The sequence below is a fragment of the Dendroctonus ponderosae genome, unplaced genomic scaffold (assembly GCF_020466585.1).
Source record: "Dendroctonus ponderosae isolate FM_Combo_2020 unplaced genomic scaffold, Dpon_F_20191213v2 Dpon_F_20191213_10, whole genome shotgun sequence".
Classification (NCBI taxonomy): Eukaryota; Metazoa; Arthropoda; class Insecta; order Coleoptera; family Curculionidae; genus Dendroctonus; species Dendroctonus ponderosae.
The window spans coordinates 4,080,862-4,088,515 of NW_026017111.1; positions in this window are offsets into that span (position 1 = coordinate 4,080,862).

Genomic DNA, 7,654 nt, shown 5'->3' on the forward strand with positions numbered 1-7,654 from the left:
GTCTGGTTATCTAGGAATGAGCTTTTGAAGACTCTAGTGCAGAAATAACGCAGTGCCTAAAAATGTCCAAAGTTCCCGAATTCGTTCCGAAGAAAGCCATCGATGGACTGTCCTCAAATTGACGTGACAATCACAGTAAAGCTTTGTTTAAACATTGCTGAAGAGCACAAGTTAGCTTCTTGTCTGATTATATAGGAATGAGCTTGGACTTCCACCCGCGACACAAGTAAAGCTTCTTTTAAAAATTATAGAGAAATGAGCTCTTCAAAACTCTTCTGCAGAAACTGAAGGTCCAGGCATAGTGGTCACCAACAATTTTTGGCAGAGCAGAAAAAATCCAAGTTCCTCAAAGAGTGCAACCTTTCATGCAAAATCTGGGAAAGTCTAAGTCGCAGCAACTTGAACTTGTTACATAACAAAGTAAAAAGCTGGCAAGTCAAATAAATGAATGGCATTAAAGGCAAATTTCAATTTTATAGCGCCAAATACCGAATAAAGTTTTCCGTTAGCTGAGTCCCTGTTGGGCCATGAAATAATTACGAAAAATGTGTATTATCTGAAACTTTCCACCCCGCATTAAACAGGCTCTAATTTAGGAGAGCTGCAGCACATTTAGAGGGTCATTTATAGGACGAAGCGAACAGCATCAAAGCAACTGTACGACACATCAGAGCATTCAGCGGATTTTTCGTTGCTTTGAAGAAATTAAATAAACAACACTTTTCACAACGTTTACATTTCTTTGAACACTATTTACGAAACAGTTTTAGAAACACTCACGGCATTTAGTAATGGTACCCGGTTGTCAAGTCGGGCTTTCCGGACGACGCCTTTAATTTAGATAAATGGAATTGCTGTCGGGAACTGTCTCGAAGAACTGTTTACAGTTTCTCCGATTATATCCTAATTATTTTTGTGGCAACAGTTTTCTTGTCTCGGACGAGGAACGCACGTCATCGCCCATTACCAGTAACACAATCCGTTGAGTATTCCATTAACAATGACGCACCAAAAATAGGTCGCTCCCATATTACATGAAGGAAGTCGTGGTGTCGTTCCTTCTTCATTTCAAGGAAAACAGTCGAAAGTTTAACAGGAAATTGTCGCTTTCCTGGATGCAAAGTTGCTGCCTTCTCTACTTCCTTCTTATAAGTGAAGAGCGTCCATAAGTATTGAACTGTAAACATACCCAATAACTTATAGTAGTATAGTAGATACGCGTAAATCAAGGAGCTGAATCCATGAAGAATCCAATCTGCTTGTTTTATATCAACATTTTAAACCATCAGTGCGTTTTTATGCCTTAAGAATACATGTGACTGATCGTAGCATTGATATCGTCTCAAATGTCTGAAATATCCCAGATTTTCCGCATTTTATATGCAAATAACCGAAGCTCGAAACTTGGAGAAGAAACGAAAGATTTGCACCGTTTACTTTGCCCATTTAGTGCCAAAATCAAAATTTAATGACCTTATTTTCATCATTCACTGCTTCTGCAATCACAACTTTGAATAAAGGAAAATTTATCTGCCTCAACACTCTTCCCATGCTTCGTTTTAAGTGTATTTTTCAAAAACAAATCGGACGACTTGGTTTTTGGGCAAGTTGTACAGAAAACTCGGTTGCATGAATGAGGAAACTTCCCATTTGGCTCCACTCCCATAAGTTTTCCATATATTTTCCAAGTACAACCCAAGTGTCTTTTCCGATTGCCCGAAATTTGCTTAATCTTCAGATCTTTTCAAAAATCCTGTTTTTTTTGTCACGAAATTACACTTTTTCATGTGGTTTTCTGTGACTTTTCTGCACTGTTCTCTGGCCATTTTTCACCGAAATAAAAACCAACTAGAATTGCCAGCCAAGTGGAAAACTTAATCAAGTTTTCCTTTTATATGTATATCAATTTACATAAACATGGCAGCATTCGCCAAGTAAAATTGACCAAACCTTTTGTTTTTCAACCGCTTCTCTCATTTCTTGAACACAAAACGTTCAACTAAATATCGCGTGGAAAACTTTTAATTAAAAGTTTTCCTCAATTTTAAAGCGATAAAAAAATAATTATTCGCCTTCCCTAATGACGTACATTTTATTTGGGCTCAAAGTTTCTCTACAAACTACCCAACTCGGCGAAAAGTTTCCCAAATTAAAACACTGCCCGAAATACGAGATGAATAGTAAAAAGGGCGAGCTGAGTTTTTAAACTCGTGCTTTCCGAAAAGGAAATGTATGCGAGTTAAGGAGGTTTGTGTGCAGAAAAGAGCCTAATTGAATAATAAATACACTGTTTTTTTCGTGTGCAACCCAAGTGGGTTGTATTGTGCACAGAAAGCCGCAAACTTGCGTTGTTTGACTCTTGGGCAAACACTTTTTTGCCCCAACGGCTAAAACCTGAATTATTTGCGTAAAACTTTATAAACCAGATGCTCACCAACTTTTCTTGTTTTATGTTCTTATTAATTTACATTCGGTTTTATGTAGATATTAAAATAAGTTGAATGAAGTGAAACAAACGAGCCATAAAATTCAGTTTATTTCCAAGCGTCGGCAATTAAATCTGAAGATGCATTATCTAGATGGGGCTGTTTTTTTCGGAGCCTTTTTATTTATTTATTTGCCCAACGTGCCATTCAAACAAACCCGGGGGAACATGTGTCACGTCGTAAATAGCTAAGCGCCTCGACGTCCAGAAATAACTACATCGGCAAAAGGGAACCAGCAACGATCTTTCGATCTCAGGACCGCATCAAATATTAAAAAATTATCGCTAATTTGATAAACGCTGCCTGTCCCATCTGGGATTCCTTATAGAATCTGCATTTCGGTTTAATTGCAAATAATCGAGAGTAAAGTGCGAAATTTTCCTTATGTAGTGTGGCTTGTAAATTTTCTAAAAATGGACGCTTTCGACCTATAAATCTGGTTAAAGTAGAATTGTGACATTTTCGACAACTATTAAAGAGACTTGTGTGCGTAAACTCTGACAATTTCATTAAAATCACACTTAATCCTGATTTGTACTGGTTTTGCAAATTTTGAGGTAAAATTGAGGATCGTCCTGCGGCCGCACAATCCTCTCACTTAAAAATGTTTGACTGAATCTGCAGCAAACAACCAGCATCCATTTTTTCACAAACCATAGATCTTACTTGAGTCTCCAACTTCTGAGAATTAATTTCACTCAGATGCCAAKAAGTTCTGATTCTTASGGACTTTGTAACSGTTACSAACTAAAAATGAGCGTTTTCGCGCAACTGCAACCTTGCACTTACAAATTTCCAACTTCTAACCTGGAGCAAGTAGGGGCACCGAATGTTTACAAACAATAGAAGACACCCAAGTCTGTATATTCTGAGAGTTTCAGGCCGATTTCGGTTAATCCTGAGTTTCTGGACCTTGTAAATGTTGAAGTTAAAACGGGCGTTTTTGAACAACGTTTTTTTTGAACCTCGTTCGCCCTTAACAATGCATAACTTCTAATATAGGACAAGTAGCATCTTGCGGTTTTCGAAGACTTTATAATACAGTTCAGTCTGTAACTTTGGCGAATTTCAGTCTGATCTGAGTAAATTCTGATTTTTAGCGACCTGCTAAAAGTTGACTGAAAATGGACATTTTTACACTTATGCACGCTCTCTTCTTTAAAAAATCTCACTTCAAATTTGGAGAAATAGAATGATAAGATTTTCACAAACCGTAGAAAGGGCCTCAGATTGCAACTTCTGAGAATATGGTTCAGATCGTACTGGAAACTACTATCAGATCGTACTGGTTCTAAAAGGCTTTGTACATGCTCACTTAAAAATTCGTAACTTTAAATCTGGTTTAAGTAGCATTGTGACATTGTCCACAACTATAAAACAGACTTTTGTCTGTAACCTCTGACAATTTGATTAAAATTACACTTAATCCTGATTTAATGTGAATTTTGAAGTAAAATGCGAGTGTAAAAAAATGTGTGTCTTTGAATCTACAGCAAACAACCAACATCCATTTTTTTGCAAACCATAGGAGATGCTTGAGTTTCTAGCTTCTGAGCATTTCACTCAGATGCCAATAAATTCTGATTTTTACGGACTTTGTAAATGTGGAACTCAAAACGGGCGTTTTTGCACAACAGCACGATCTTCCTTAAAAATGCATAACGTCGAATGTGGGGCTAGTAGCGTCTCTGAGTTTTTGCTGTCTGTAGAGACAGTTTTGCTGTCTGCTGTCTGTCTTCTGCTGAGTTTGTAGAAGACACCTAACTCGGCAATTTCTGATAATTTTATTAAAATCGCACGAGATTCTGGTTGGGGAGGGCTTTGCAACTGTTGGCCCACAAATGGACGTTTCTGCACAATTGCACGCTCTCGCTAAAAAAAATCTTCTAATCCGGAGCAAATAACATGATTGCATTTTCGCAAACTGTAGCAGACATTGGAGTCTACAAGTTGAACGAATTTCATTCAGATCGCACCGAAGTCTGATTTTTACGGATTTTTCAAAGGTTGATCAAAAGCTGAGATCTTGTCAAAAAATGGTCACTTCTAATCTGGAGCAAATGGCCCCTTACTCATAGGAAAAAAGTGGAATTTCATAGATGAAAATCAGCGTGCATAATGCAATAAGGCGAAAGACGAACGAAAGTCGAGCAGACGCGACACGTTAATAAACGATGCCGTATTAAACAGTGCAGGGAAAATTCAATTAGTGGGTACAAAAAGGAAACAAGAGTCACTCCATAATGCAGCACACACTCCGCCTTAGACCCCGAGATGAGTGAATGGAGAAGTAATGAATCTAAATAACCTAATTACCGTCTTAGGTCCCAAAATTTACCGGGAGTCGAGTCATCTTCGCCTCTAATGAATAGGCGAGTTTCAATGGGCTGAGAGGGTACATCATCTATCCAGCTATCAAAACCAGTTGGCGAGGACTAATTTCCTGAGAAGATATTATAAAAGGGATATCCGTTATGAAAAGTATTTTCGTCTGGCTGAGTGAATCTTGTTTTAATTTCTGATATCTAATATGAAAGGGACTAAAGGATAATGGTGGAAATTTCGAATTCATTAGCAGCTTTGGTTTCGACGTGATTAATTAAAGCTCCACCAAGTCGCGTTCAGCCAGTTCTACTTTTGAAATTACTTCTGTCTACAAATCAATTTACAATATTTTTTGCAACTATTTGAAAATCTTGTGCGCAAACAATAGAAATCCGCATCCGATTCTACGTCGTTAAGAAACAGCAATTAACGAGAAAAAAACGAACACTAAAACGTGTCTTAAAAAGCAACTTTCCCTGATTAAAACTGTAAAATTTACGACGACAATTCGCTGAAAAGTTGAAAAGAAAGTTAGTGTTCCCGATGGGGATTGTTTCATTGTAAACGTGAAATAATCGCCTGGCCGCGTCAACATCTTGCTCCAATTAAACAAAGAGTTTTCCTGAAATGAGCCAAATTAACATGGAATAAACAGCCGATATTTTTTCCGCTTTAATTTCCCGACGAAATAATGGTTTTAATTAAACGACAAAGTGCGCCAATCTGATTTTGCTTGCCGAATTTGCGCTAAACGACGAAGGTCGTTATTGGACTATCAAAAGAACGTTAAATGGAAAATTAGATTTGGAAAATAATACGAGAAACACTAGTTTGGATTTTATTTGCTCCAAGACTTCAAAGGCAATAAACAAATTTCTTCAAAATTTTGCTCAACAATAATTTTCCTTCCTCTAGTTGACTAATTAACTTTTGCTCAGAGAAATATTCTGTAGCTTTCTGCTTAATTTTGTCAATCGTCGCAAGAAGTCGATTACAAAAGTAGATCCTCGACCAATTTGTTCAGCGCATTTTAGCAATTTAGCATGAACAAAAATTAACTCTTTCTACCTAAAACACCTAAATTCATTAAACTTTCGAAAAAAGCCTTCATGATCCTGACGAAATCTACATTCTCAGATGGTGCAGAAAGAGCGCTGTTTGGTAAGATTTTCTATTTTAAGCCCAATTTTACTAGGCCGGCAAAAATTAGAAAACCCCGTGATTTTAACGAAACTTTCAGGGTTTTTAGACGCAGGTGTCTCCTATAAATTGTTAAAATGTTCAGTTGCTAGTTGCTTCACTTTCGAAGATGCGAATTTCTATAACGGAGAAGGCAGAAGGGTTAAGGCTTCTATTTTACGGCCAATGTTTACAAGTCCGGAAAATTTTTGACATTTGGGGGGTTTTAATGAAACTCGCAGAATATTGAAAGCCCAGTGGATTCTAGATACTGCCAAAAATTCTTACATTCAACAATTCTTACTTGTTGAAGTTTGGAAAATGTGCATTTTTAAATGCGAGGGCACAGTTGGGTAAGAGCTTTTTTTATAGCTATGTTTACAAGGCCGGCAAAACTTGGGCTTTTCGGTGATTTAAATTAAAGTTTCAGAAGTTTTATAGCCAAGTAATTGCTAACGATGACCAAAATTGTCAATTACTGAAAGCTTCGTTTATGAAGCTCTGGATTTTTCTGCGAAAGCGCGCACTTGGGCCAGAGCTTTCATTTTAAGGCCAGTGTTTACTGGCGGGCAGAAGCTCGTTTTCTGAGTGATTTGAATGAAACTTGCAAACTTTCTAAAGCCAGGTACGTTTTAAATACTGAACAAATTTGCAGTTGCTAGTGGCTTCATTTTTGAAGATATGCATTTTTGAAAGTGAGAACGCAGTTGGATAAGAGCTAGGTTTAGACCGATGTTTAGTAGACCAGGAAAAATTAGGCTTCAGGGCGATTTTAATAAAACTCTGAGAATTTCGAAAGTCAAGTGTCGTCTGACGATTATGAAAATTTCCGGTTGTTACTTGCTTCCGTTTGGTAAATGCGAATTTTTAAAAGCGAGAGCGCAATTGGTTAGGTGCTTCTATTTCAAGAGCAACGTTTATTAGGCCGACACAAATTAGGCTTGAATGTGATTCGAATGAAACTTTCAGAAGTTTTAGAGACAGGAGCCTTCTCTGATAAACTGTAAAAATCTCCAATTGATACGAACTTTTCAATGCGAGAGCGCACTTGGGTAAAAAAAATGTTTTGGGGTTAGCTGGGCGGGCAAAAATTTGGCCTCTGGGTGATTGTAACGAAACTTTCCGGAGTTTTAGAGCCGGTTGTCTTCTAAAAGCTGTGAAAACGTTGCATTGCTAGTTGCTTCATTTTGGAAGATGCGAATTTTGTTATGCGAGAGCGCACTTCGGTAAGAGCTTCTATTTTAAAACCAGTGTTTACTAGGCCGAAACAACATAGGATTGAGGGTGATTTAAATGAAACTTTCTCCATTATTAGCTTTGAGCCATTGCAACCGATGGCGACAATTTGCCCTTGCTAGGTGCTTTGGTTTGAAAGATACGAATTTTTTAAAGCGGCAGAGTAGTTGTGCAAGAACTTCCATTTTAAGGCCAATGTTTACTAGGCTGGAAATAATTAGGATTCAGCGCTATTTTAATGAAGCCTCTTCGATCAATAGAACCATGTGTCATCTAAAATGGTGAAAATTGCCAGTCACTTCTTGCTTCAGTTTAAGAAACACGAATTTTTGTAATGCGAGGGTGCAGTTGTATAAAAGCCTCCAGTTTAAGACCAATTTTTCATGGGTCGGAAAAAAATTTAATTTAGCGCTATTTTTATGAAGCGT